The sequence below is a fragment of the Triticum urartu genome, chromosome 7A, assembly GCF_056163025.1.
Source record: "Triticum urartu cultivar PI428250 chromosome 7A, HENAU_Tu73, whole genome shotgun sequence".
Classification (NCBI taxonomy): Eukaryota; Viridiplantae; Streptophyta; class Magnoliopsida; order Poales; family Poaceae; genus Triticum; species Triticum urartu.
In genome coordinates this window covers 10,738,096-10,750,951 of record NC_141879.1, presented here as the reverse complement: position 1 = coordinate 10,750,951, position 12,856 = coordinate 10,738,096, and the positions used below count along the sequence as shown (strand labels likewise).

The following is a 12,856-nucleotide window of genomic DNA, read 5'->3' as shown; positions in this document are numbered from 1 at the left end:
GATCCATGGGCGCATCCTTTGTTGTATGTCGTGATGACAAGGGCCTTCACTTAAGGTCCTCGACGATGGTCTTTCCAGGCATTAATGACCCGGCCTGTCTTGAAACACTAGCATGTTGAGAAGCGCAAGCACTTGCCCAAGACCTAAATCTAGGAAAAATCATCATTTCATGTGATAGTAAGGGTGTTGTCAATAATATAAAGCATGGCTCATGAAGGAAGAACGACACAATAGTTCAAGAGATCAATGCGGATCAACAACTTTTTGAAGCATGTGATATCGTCTTCGAAGGTAGGGACGCAAACAAAGAAGCTCATAGCTTGGTTAAATTTTTTGTTTCTCTTAACCAGGATCAACACTTGTGGCTGGGCTATCCACATGACCCTTTTTGTATTCCTTTGAACTCCTCAATTAATCAATAAAGTGTCCTTCACCCCTAAAAAATCTAGTAGATTAGGTAGAGTCCAATTAATCTAGACTAGCAGGTGTGCATGAGAAAGGTTGTTATTTTTATTAAATTGTAGCACATCGCCCCCTTAAAGCCAACCCCACTGATTTATATACGTCTTCTGTTACTTGGGTACCATCAACTCAATAAGCCGGCTCCGGAAGCTCTAAGCACAGGATGAGGAGACTATCTCGGAATGAGTCCCAAACTATAAAATCTAATGATCAAAAGGAATTAACTTCCTCATGTGCTGATATGGTTACACAATCCAGTGAGAGAAGAGGCTTATTCAACGAAAGTACCTTTCTACTCCCGAGCTCAAATGAGCTCGGTGAATAGTAAAATCGAAACAAAATTGAAAAAATCAAAAAATTCCAAATTTGTTTGGGAGAAACATTGAGATAAAAATTGAAGTGCTTGCAAAAATTTATCTTGAAATAACATTCCTAGAAGGCGTGGCAAAAAAAATCAGTGCTTCAAAATGCTTTTGAAAGTAGCATTTCCAGACTACCCATTTTTTTTTGCCACGCCTTCTAGGAATGTGATTTCAAGAAAAATTTTTGCAAGCACATTAAACTTTTGTCATTGTTTCTCCCAAAAAAAATTGGAATTTTTTGAATTTTTTCCGATTTTGTTTTCATTTTACTGTTCACCCAAGCTCATTTGAGCTCGGGTGCAGAATCTCTGCGTCCCTTATTCAAGGAGTAACGTTGTTATTACAATTAAACGGACACATGTACCAATGGGAAAGAAGGGAAGAGGCTTAAACGAGTAGACGTTGTTACTAAAATAAAACGGATGCATGTACTATGTGCAAATGGGAAAGAAGAGAAGTGGCTTATTAAAGGAGGACATTGCACTACAATTAAAGGAGGATGCTGTACTAAAATGTAAAACGCGCTAGATCGAGTGAGCAGTGACCGACCGATCGAGTAAGTAGTTGGTAAAAATCAGAGAAGGGAAAAAATATCTTCATACTTATTCAGATTTTGCTGAATCATCTCTGAAGTATGTTCATAAATCTGGCTAATTCCCAACATAGAATTTTTTTTCTGCAATTTCTGCTTTGGAAATAAATTCAACTCTGCATGCTTACATGGAGCTAGATTCCTGATAAACAAGTGTTTTGGCACATTATATCAAAACGGAACTGCTAATGATTGAGTTTCATATGTATTGTTTCCCAATCTGAACATATTTCAAAACCTAACTAAAGAAGTGTCTCTGATGTCATAATTCGGTCTGAATCATGACAAAAGACAAACTCAAAATGATTAGGAGGGACTATTACGATGCATTACAGGTCTGTACCATGCAAGGGAATCTGTGATATACAAGTAAAACACATGCCGATGAGAAGGCTATCTCTAACAAAAAATTAGCCCACTCATTATGGACAGAAGACATTGATAATTAGTTCACAAATATCGAGCCTACTTTGCTGCTTGTGTAGGTTTGATTCAATAGATTGTAAAATCTATTCTGATTCCTTATTTCATTCATGCATATTATCATGTTAACTCTGATGTATCTCAGTCAAGGAAGATATGCATAGAACTGATATTCACTTATGCCATATTGTTTCTGTAAATTAGTTGATATGAAGAAGATAACTACTACTTGATCTCATTCCTGTGATTTGGGGTATATGCTTGACAGGCTGTTTTTCAAACTGAGATATATCATGTGACATCATTCTATTAGTTGTACTAAATCTGCATTAATCTTCTATTATATATTAAAAGTGCTAAACATGCATAAGCAAATTATTCTAGATAAATGCATTTGAGTGACAACTAATATTGATCTAGTAATATTTTTCACTACCTTAATTACATAGGTTCAACAGTACAAACACAGGAAAAGAAGAAGAAAAAACAGGGAAATATTGACATGAACAGGAAAGGGGGAAAAGTTGGACCTCCATTTGGAAGATGGCTGCCGCTATGGAGGACGAAGATGGCATTTCGACGGTGTCGATTTTCACTAATATGAATGCGTGTTATGAAGGATGAACTCAATTTGGATTAAAGCTGGCAATGGGAGACGAGATCCATGCCCACGATGGATCAGCAACAGCACGAACGTTGATCTTTGCGTAGCTGAACATCAGCCGGTGGTACAAATCTGAGAGTCAATGGAGAGAACAAGGAAAGGAGGGTGATGTTCGATCCGGGAGTCATCAACTGATAAAAGAAGGAAAGAGAGAAAGGGGACAAAGGGGATCAGGTAAGACCAGCCTCTCTGTGAAGGTGTGGAGTGAGAGATTTTTTTTAGTGGGTGAGAGATGTGTGAACGCTGTGTGCATAAGTTCATCTGTGTCAGCCTGCTGGGCTAAAAGCTCAGGCACGAAAAAATAATTTGACTACAAACAACACAAATATAATAAAACTTACTCCCTCTAATCCAAATTAACTCAAGCACACTTAGTATAACTGTAGTACAAAGTTATACTAAATGTGAATCAATTATTATGGATCGGAGGGAATAGAAATAATCAGCTAAAGATTTCCCGGAAAAATAATCAGCTATGAATTATTCAAAAAGACATCTACGATTACATCACCATGTACATCATATGGGAAAAAAGTATAGTGCATATCCGTATAGGTGTTTTTGGAAAAACTATAGTCTCTTGCCTCCATAATTTAGTGTATGTGGAATTTTTGAAAAGTCAAACTTAACAAAGTTTGACCAAGTTTATTGAGAAAACTATCTATATGTACAATAACAAACATATACAAGATGAAAATTTAGCTCACAACATATCCAGTGATATGAATTTAGTATTATAAATGTAAATATTTTTATCTCTAATCAGGGTCAGAGTTTGCAAAGTTTGACATTTGAACAAATCTATATGCACCATATTATAAAACAGAGGGAGTACAATTTTTGGTGCTACAAAATTAAAAAAAATCAATGCTGATGTATATAGTACATGGGAATATGAACAGAAAAAAATATCTTACCACTAAACATACCGATGCTTAGACTTAACTATGATGCATGTGAAGTTAAAAAAAACTATGATGCATATGAAACTTATATGGTAAAAAATATACTAAAACTAAAAACCTTTAATATGGCACAATGGGCCAGTCAGGCCGGCCCCACGCCATGAACACAACAATGCGCCCGCATCAGGCAAACCAACGGATTCAACCATGTATACCACTAAAAAAGATCAACACCAACATAGCTTTCAAATATTACCCCGAAACATGAAAGGGATGCCTCTTATATCCTACAAATAACAAGTTCACGACTAGCCGAAAGGACCAGCAAATATTTACTTCTTTCAAACTAACTTTATTAATTAGTAGCCCGTGCGAAGAGCGGGCCACTTTGCTAGTTGGTCAAATGGTCGTAGATTTACGATCATTTCTTCTAGGGTCATTGAGAGAAGGTCACAAGTTGACATATTTCTTGTAGTGGCGGCCGGTGGCGCTCCCGCGCAGCCTTCCCCACCGCCCTCCCCCAACGCCGGCCCACCGTTGTGCTACCACCCACCCCGGGCCATCCCTCTAGCCCCGGTGCCGACTGAGTTTTTTCCGGCGAAGTTGCACCACCGACCCCACCACCGCCGTTCTTCCGCCCCCACCCCACCCTAAGATAGATGGTGGGGTAGACCTCCAGTGAGCTCCTTCCTTCTCCTTTCTTCCCTCCGGCGAACCTCTTTGCCCTTCTTAAAATCGATTGACCAAACAAGCTAAAGTCAGTCGACTAAGATTTAGCTATTGTGTTTTCCAATAAACTACCTTACCTAATGCAAGTTACCTTCATGATTCGTCTCGCCAAAATATCTTGTCCGCCCTAACTTTTTTTCCATCTATTTGCAATCTTCAACAACAAATAGGTGGTAGATATAACAGTAAGTTTTGCATCATAGACAATTCAACAAGTTCATCTTTGAATGCAACAAACAGAACAAATCGAAGTTGGTCGAAGTTTTCATGGCGCACATTAATTAATGTTGCTATGCATCATGGGAACTACTTCTTGGCGTTGATATTGGAGGGCCTTTTTGGTTCAGACTACCGGATAGACATAAGTAGGGGAAGAGTGGGGGTCGCCCTAGCACCCAACCAGAGCCTGCCGCTGACTTAAAAGAAAAGCGGCCTATAGGAGTAATTAAATACAGCTGTTTGTTTGTTGTCCATACGGGACTCGTGTCTAACTCCTACGTCGTCCTCAAGCGGCCCTAGAGGACCCCATCACCACCAACCTAACCACCTACCCCCATTGCACCATGCCCTTTTTGACGGACGGCAACGACATGCCCATGCTCTCTCGACAGTCATGACCGCAGCAGTTGAGTTGCAAGTTTTGTTGAGATGCATGGAGGCTGAACTTCCCCCTTACTGCCTTACATCCAAACGTGGCCCCGCACCCTCGGCTTCCTCTTCCTCGGCTCTGTCAGTCACGACTGTCGACTGACCTAGAAGTCGCAGGTCATGCCCTCAAGACCGGGTATGGTTGATTAGGTGTGTGGTGACTAGCAAAAGGCTAGAGAAATCTGCATCGACGTTAATTGGCTCCCCTTTTGGTGGAATCTTTTTACATTGTTGTGAGCCTTCAAATGTCATCAGCATTTGGTGTCCCCATTATTGTCATTGTCGTAGTGATATCATGTGAATTAATACTCTCTTCCCCCGCTCCCTTGGGCAATGACCACTCAATTAATATCTCTCTTGTGTGCACTCCCTTGGGCAGTGGCCACCCTTTCAGTGAAGAATTTGTCCAATCCTACATGCATGCTTAATATGCTAGTCCCTCTCATCTCCTTGCACTCTGGCATGCGTAACGACCACCCTTCCAACAAGCATGGGCACTGGGTTGGCAATGGTGCAACTCCCCGATCATCAGTACTCATGGCCCTTCCTTGCCAAGAAAGCATTGACTTAATAGGAGCTCCCATGGAATATGAAAAGAAGATACAAGACATATTTACTGCTCTCTAAATTCATGTATGAGTTTTCTTGTCAAAGGTTCTCTCACATATGTCGAGTGCTCGGAAATTCCGGGGTCAAGATACCAACACTTTGGCTTTTTTGAATAATAAAGCCCTTTGTTTTATACCGTTAACATCTATCGGCTATTGAGTTTGGCACTGACTTCGGTTCGCTAATCGATTTTGGTGTGTTGTGATAGTCAGCTTTTGACTTTACCCAACTGAGGTACTTGACAGGTTAAACCAGAAGTAGCAATCTCAGTGGTGCTCCCTTTACACCCTTAGCCGAACGTGCGAAAACGTAAGGGGTAAGCACAGGAGCGAGGCAACCCAACTATTGACCAAAGACACAAGTCGAAATCGATGCATATAACGGCTATAGGTCCAAAGACATCATGAATCATGATGAGGACTTCGTGGAGTACCTTGGTGCTTTGAAGGGATTTGGCTCTTAATTAAGCCCCCAGTTAATGGTGCCGACGCTCTAGGGCTTTGAAGGCGCATGGGAAAAGAAAAATATAGCGGTTGTGAACTGAAAAGAGAACAAGGATGCACCATGAGTGTATGCGTGGCCCGAAAAACATTCGGGCGTCTCTTTATTCAAGAGTTTATAAGGTTTAACCTGATACACGAGCTATATAAGGTCTCCTAACCATTGTGCCTAAGTGTCTGTGCCAGCACAATTAAATCGCCCATGGTACAATTACTGTAATTGTGCTGCAAGCTTAGCATGTTTAGCCCGTACAATTAAATCACCCACGGTAAAGCATAAGTATTTAGCTTGTTCAAGAGAAATTAGGGCATAAAGTTCAGTGCTAAAGAGTAGTAAAAGCGGCCACAGTGGCAGCGAGATAAATTAACAAGCAAGCAACACAGTAGAAACCCCAGACAGCGCTAACACAGAATGCTTTAAGTATGGGATTTTCATACAAAGCAATTAAGGTCTGTGAGAACATCCAGCAGTTTTGGTGCAACATGATATTCAGAGCAAGGTATTCCTACAAAAGGTGAATGGTCGAAGAGAAATTCACTGAAACGGCTTGGTAGCTAGTGGTATAATACATAGTTGGGCAGTAACAGCGCCGAAGCAAGTGGTTCATAGTACTGACTACAAATACACATAACATACAATAACGATGGACAAATGCACACCACACTAATTCAGAACACTCTCATAGAGCCATTCATGCTAATTACAAATAACGTACAATAAAGCTTGTTGATAAACCGAAAGGGTCTCAATTTATTCCTGTGGCTGAAGCATCGAGCATTCTCGTCATAGAGGAAGTCTTCATCATCGAAGCGGCTTGCACCACAGCCGTCCTCGCTATAATGTACAGTAAGCAACATATAGGTTAGGCAAAAGTAGTTGTATGTACAGGAATATCACGATGTATGCTCAGTCATATCACAATTTACAAACGATAGTTGTATGTACAGGAAGCAACATATAGGTTAGGGCATTCGGCACAAGTAGTTCTACTAAGGCATACTATTAGATAGACTGGTTTGATTGCCTTGCCATTTGACTCCTCGATTGCCTTGTCAAGGACCATTTTTATGGATAATACAATTAAGCAAATCTAACATTTTGGTGACAACACACAACTCAGTGTGTAAACACAAACAAAATAGTGTTCTTCCTTACTAATGTGCGTATTGTAACACCAGCTACCAATAAGCAAACTCAACATCATATCAGGTAAAACAAATATAGAGCTCACCAGCTCAACAACCATCATTAGAAGAGATTCATGTCTCGCAACTCAGGAAAATACAATGTAACTTTTTTGTACAATGATGAACTTGCTTGAGATACAGAATGGTTGGCACGACTATAACATCAAATAGTAACAAATGAAAGTGCAGCTTAATTTAAAATATCAAAACAGGTAAAAGAAGAAATAATGACCCTGTACAACAAATGAAATCTAGTTCTCTTATTCATGATAGGTGATGCCAATCCAAAAATAGTGTTGAGATTCACAAACCAACCAAAACCAAATAACAACCTACTATGTCTTAAAAGCATAGTCTAATAACTGAACTCCCAATTATCAACATCAAAGAAATCATGAGCTAGTCCAACATTCTAGACTTAATAGTTGTTGACAACATTTCCAGTTTGTTAGACCCTCGATATGACTATAGCAGCAAGTATTGTACTAAGGGTTAACTCACTGTTTTGATTAATGGGATAACTGATTGTTATTTTTAACATGGTCCCTCTTACCTCTCCTTTTCACATGAGATAAGAGTATATAACAGATCTGAGCCGTTGATTTCATTAAATAGTGGGTCTGATTACTCTTACCTTCTTACCTCCCATGTGAAAAGAGGGGGTAAGAGGGACCATCTTAAAATTGTTTGGATGGGATAATATTTTCAAGGATAGCATTCAAATTATTTCGTAATGGGACTCACATTGCCAATTTGATTTTGAGCATTTTTATTGTTTCTCGACTGGAAAGCGAAAGATTGTGCGCATTATTGTTCCACATGCTGGACTGCAGCTCCCACATCTTTTGGCGCCTCGATCTGGTGATGAATGCATTACCAAACTTTCCGCAAAAGAAAAGAAAAACAGAATGCATTATCAAACAAATCACAAGATATGCTAAATTAAAGTCTCAATGAAAAAACAGATGTCTCGTGAAACACATGTTAATTGCTTAGGATATGCCAGTTATTGGTTATTCCATTTTTGTTTCTACTATCAAAATTATTTGAGACACGGAAGGTGATATATATAAGTCAAGGGTTGATTACCCTCCAAACTCCTCCATATATAATCTCTATCGACACATAGAAAGGGAGCTAAGCCACCAACATAGTATCCCTTCTCAGCCGCGACAGAACTATTTCTCAAGTCAAGGGAAGCGAGAACTGTTTCTCTCGGCAATAGATAAACAACTTCGGGCATCATTTTATTTAGCCAATGAGCTGGAAATGTAAACCTACACGACCCCAGACAATATTCCAGCTTCCAATTTCTCAGAGTTTTGTCACCGTAGCCTTACCAAAAATTACATGCTAACAATGACAAAAAATACTTGAGGAAAATATGTTCGCCCAGATTGTGAGCCTAAGAACATCTCCAATAGATGATGTAGATGGAAAAATAACTAACCTTTGCATCTCCGAGGCTCAAAAACCCCTCTCCGACAGATATGTACATGAAAAAAAAAAACATCTCCACCTCCAGGAGATGTAAAACTGGCGGCCGCGTGCAAACCAACCACCCGCCTTCAGTTTCGTTTCGCCCGCCCACCCGATGGCTGCTCGCCTCCTCCGCCGGTGATTTTTGGCCGGAAAGGTTGCCGCCGCCGCCACCCGTCCGTCCATCCCCGACCCTGCCGCAGCCCCGCCGCTATCCCCGCCGCGCCGCCATAGCCGCCGATTTGAGTCCGTCCCGCCGCACTTCCGCTGCCGCGCCACTCGCCCACTGCACCATGCTGCCGCCGCCCCGCTACTAGATCCGTCCGCTCCACCGCCCCCGCCACCGGTTTTTCACTGCTCAGCCACCGCCTGCCTCCAAATTGGGCGAATTGGCCGCTGAATCACCGCCGCCGCGTCGCATGATTTGAGCTCCCCCCCCCCACCCCGCCACCGTCGGATTCAAGCCGCACACCTGCTGCTGCCGTTTTTTCCCGCCGCCAAACTCGACCTTCTCGCGCCGCACGGCCGTCGCCCCGCAGCGACCAATCCGACGCTCAATTCGCAGGCGCATCGCCGGCCAAATTCAAGCTCCCTCCACCACATTCGACCTCCCGACTCTCGTCGCTCGGCCGCCGGCGCACCTGCTACTGCCGCTCGGCCCGTCGACGCTCCTCCCCACCCTCGGCACTCGGCCACCGGCGCTCATGCCGACTAGTTTTACATCTTCATTTGCATCATCTATTGGAGTTGAACTTTTACATCTCCAATATACATCATCTGTTCGAGTTGCCACTTTTTTGGAGATCTAAAATGCACTTTTTGGAGATGTAAATTATACATCTCCTAGTTTTACATCTCCAAAATTGTATCATCTATTGGAGATGCTCTAAGCACAAGGGAAACAAAAACCATCAAAGATTGTGCTCAGAAAGTAGCAGCAATCCTATGAACAAAGTGCAATCCAATGAATAAGTGTCATCCGTCAATCCTCCATGTATGTACAACCATATCTTATACTTGGACCAGTAGCAGCTGATCTGATGGGTGTATCATATCCATATCTATTATCTAGTTATGCAGGTGGGTTGAACTCTCCACTTGTCTGCCGTGGTTTCTTTCCTTCAACTTCATCAACAACGCACAAACCTCCAACTTGCAATGAAGCTATCTGTGCCGGTACCATTGGCACTGGAAACAGTGTAACTTCATCAGGTGCAGCAAAGCAGTGGAGAAGAGGAAACACAGGGGAGCTTCCTGGTTTCATGTTGCATTTTCTCTCCATCTTGTCATCTGTGGCGTCACACCAGTTTCGGCTATCTGTTGTGATCTGTGGACACTGGACTGCTCCCCAAATGTGTTCTTCTCACTGGGCTCTGTCCTGATTCCAGATCAACGAGATCTTCTTCTGCATTAATCTTGTTTGGTGTCTCTAAAACACGCTCTCCTTTTTTAACGAAATTGTGTGATCAATATGTTATGTCCGCCTTCAGGGCTTGAAGGCATAGTGCTTTTCAGTTCCTCTTTTGAACAAGTTCCTCACCACCTAGAGGACGAAGAGTACAAAATTTTCTCACAACCTAGAGAATGTGTCACACCCGAAGGCGTGCCATAGAAGCAGCAGTGGTGGTGCCAGCGTCGAGTGCGCCTGTTAGGTTAATGTGTGTGGGGGCCTTCAGCCAGGGTGTGTTGGGTAGGTTTACAAAGCCACGAAACCTGTAAATAAATGAACAAGAAAGAAAGAAAGAAATAGAGAACTCTGAATTCTCCTCTCTCGTGTCTCTCCCTGCTCTTTTCTCTCGTCTCCAAATCAGGCAGCGATACAACACAGATCTCACGCCGGCCATCATACCGGCAAGGAGATAGTTACAGAATGTTGAAGAATATAACGCATCTCTTACTACAAAGAAGATGTATATATTTCGCTTGTCTTCACCATACCATTTTCGAGTCAATGGCAGCCCCAAACTTTACTAGTTGTGCAAGATAAACTAGGTTCAGTGAAACATTTGCCAATCTGTAGGCTCAGCACACCATACAAGAAACTAACTTAAGTATCGAATATTCTAACAGATACTCCCTCCATCCTATAATGTAAGACGTTTTTTGACACTACACTTATGGGACGAAGGGAGTATCTGATAACTGAAAGACTTTCAGGTGCTAGTTAGGAACCTTATCTACTGATACTAAATACTTTGGCAATCGATCACAATGCTTAATGTGGACGACAATATATTTAGTAACCCATTTCTAACGTAAGAACCATGTATATCCCAGGATTCTGCATGATCCAGGCTGGAAGTCTATAATATTGTGCCTTGTTGAAATGTACTATATCCTTATTCCTTAATCTTGGTATATCCATGCATGTTGCCATGAGTATTTCTTTTCTTGTGACAGTCACTGGATTTGTTAAACCATGCAATATTCAGGTCCAAGGGGCGCACCACGCACCGGTTTAGTTGAGATAGGCTTCGGTCTAGGTTGGTTAGAGTATATGGTTGTAATCTCCTCATGTATATCTTATCTCTACTTTCCTTGTACCTCAAGATATAATGTCAACAACCTTGTATGCTTATCAGGGATATGCCCCTGCCTATATTAACATGAAACCGTCGCCTCGAGAGAGGAACGACGTTCTCCGCTGTTTCACATGGTATACAGAGCCACCTCTATCCATCGCATCTAGCAAAACCCATCCAGCGCCAGCCATGTCGTCCTCCTCCAGCACCGTCCAAGCTTCCCTTAGGCAGGTTGCAGAAAAGCTAACCCGCACCAACTACGTCATGTGGCGTGCGCAGGTGACACCGCAGCTGAGAGGGGCTGGCCTCTTCGGCTACGCCGACGGCTCCATGCCGGAACCTGTCAAGATCCTCGTCACGAAGGACAAAGACGGGAAAGAAGAGCAGACACCGAACCCTCTCCATCCGATCTGGTTCAAAGAAGGGCAGCAGGTACTTGGATACTTGCTCAATACTCTCACCAAAGAAGTCCTCGTGCAGGTTACCTCCATCGCCACGCCGCACGAGCTCTGGGCGGCTCTCGCCCACATGTTCTCATCGCAGTCCCGAGCCCGCGTCAACAACATCTGGGTTGCTCTCTCCACGGCGCAGAAGGGGACGCAATCTGTTGCGGCCTAGTTCGCCCAGATGAGAGCGCTTGCCGATGAGCTCGCAGCCGCCGGAAAGCCCATCGATGACGATGAGCTTGTCTCCTACATCACCGCCGGCCTCGACATGGAGTACCAACCCCTCGTCTCCGCCAACGACGCGCGCACCGACACCATCAGCATCGACGACCTCTATGCTCAGATGAGCAACTTTGATCAGCGCCTCGCCCTCTACAACAACAACTTGGGCGGGGGCTTCAAGTCATCTGCTAACGTGGTCTCTCGCGGCGGCGGTCGTGGTGGTGGCGGTTCACGCTATCGTGGACCTCCGCACGGCAAGGGCAAGCCGCCATCTGGCGGAAACAGTGGCGGCGGCAACTCCTCTCGTGGTGGTGGCGGCGGCGGCGGGCGGCCCTCCAACAACAACAATAGGGGCCGCCGTGGTGGCAGGCCTCGCGCCAACCCTGATGCGCCGCGATGCCAAATCTGCGGCAAGCTAGGCCACACCGCTCGCGACTGCTGGTATCGCTATGAAGATGATGGTGAATCCTCACAAGATGAGAAAGTTGCAGGTGCTGCTGATGGCTCCTACGGTATTGATACAAACTGGTATGTGGACAGTGGCGCAACTGACCACATCACGAGCGAGCTGGAAAAGGTGACAGTTCATGAAAAGTACCGTGGGCAAGACCAAGTTCATACTGCCAACGGAGAAGGTATGAGCATTAGCCACGTTGGTCATTCAGTGCTTAAAACTCCCCATAGAAATATTCGTCTAAGAAAAATCTTGCATGTCCCTAGTGCTTCGAAAAATCTCCTTTCAGTTCATCACATTGCCATTGACAATCATGTATTCCTTGAGTTTCATCTATCTTTCTTTTTGATCAAGGATCAGGTCACGAAAAAAATTCTGTATCGAGGTAGATGTGTTCGAGGGCTGTACCCGTTGATTCCGGAGCTTAGGAGATTGAATAAACAAGCCTATGGTGTCACCAAAGTCTCTTCAACACGGTGGCATGATAGATTAGGGCATGCATCCTTTTCTTTAGCTGAACACTTGCTTAAAAAGAATAAGCTCCCGTTTGTTGGTGAGCGAGATCGTGAAACAATTTGTGATTCATGTGAGTGTGCTAAAAGTCATCAATTACCCTATCCTGTGTCTACAAGCATCTCCACCAAACCTCTT

General features: G+C 43.3%; 1 pseudogene; it reads left to right on the top strand.

Moving 5' to 3' along the window:
- The first annotated feature begins 11,749 nt into the window (after positions 1 to 11,749).
- Positions 11,750 to 11,888, top strand: LOC125511825 (small nucleolar RNA Z247; annotated as a pseudogene).
- Positions 11,889 to 12,856: the final 968 nt, after the last annotated feature.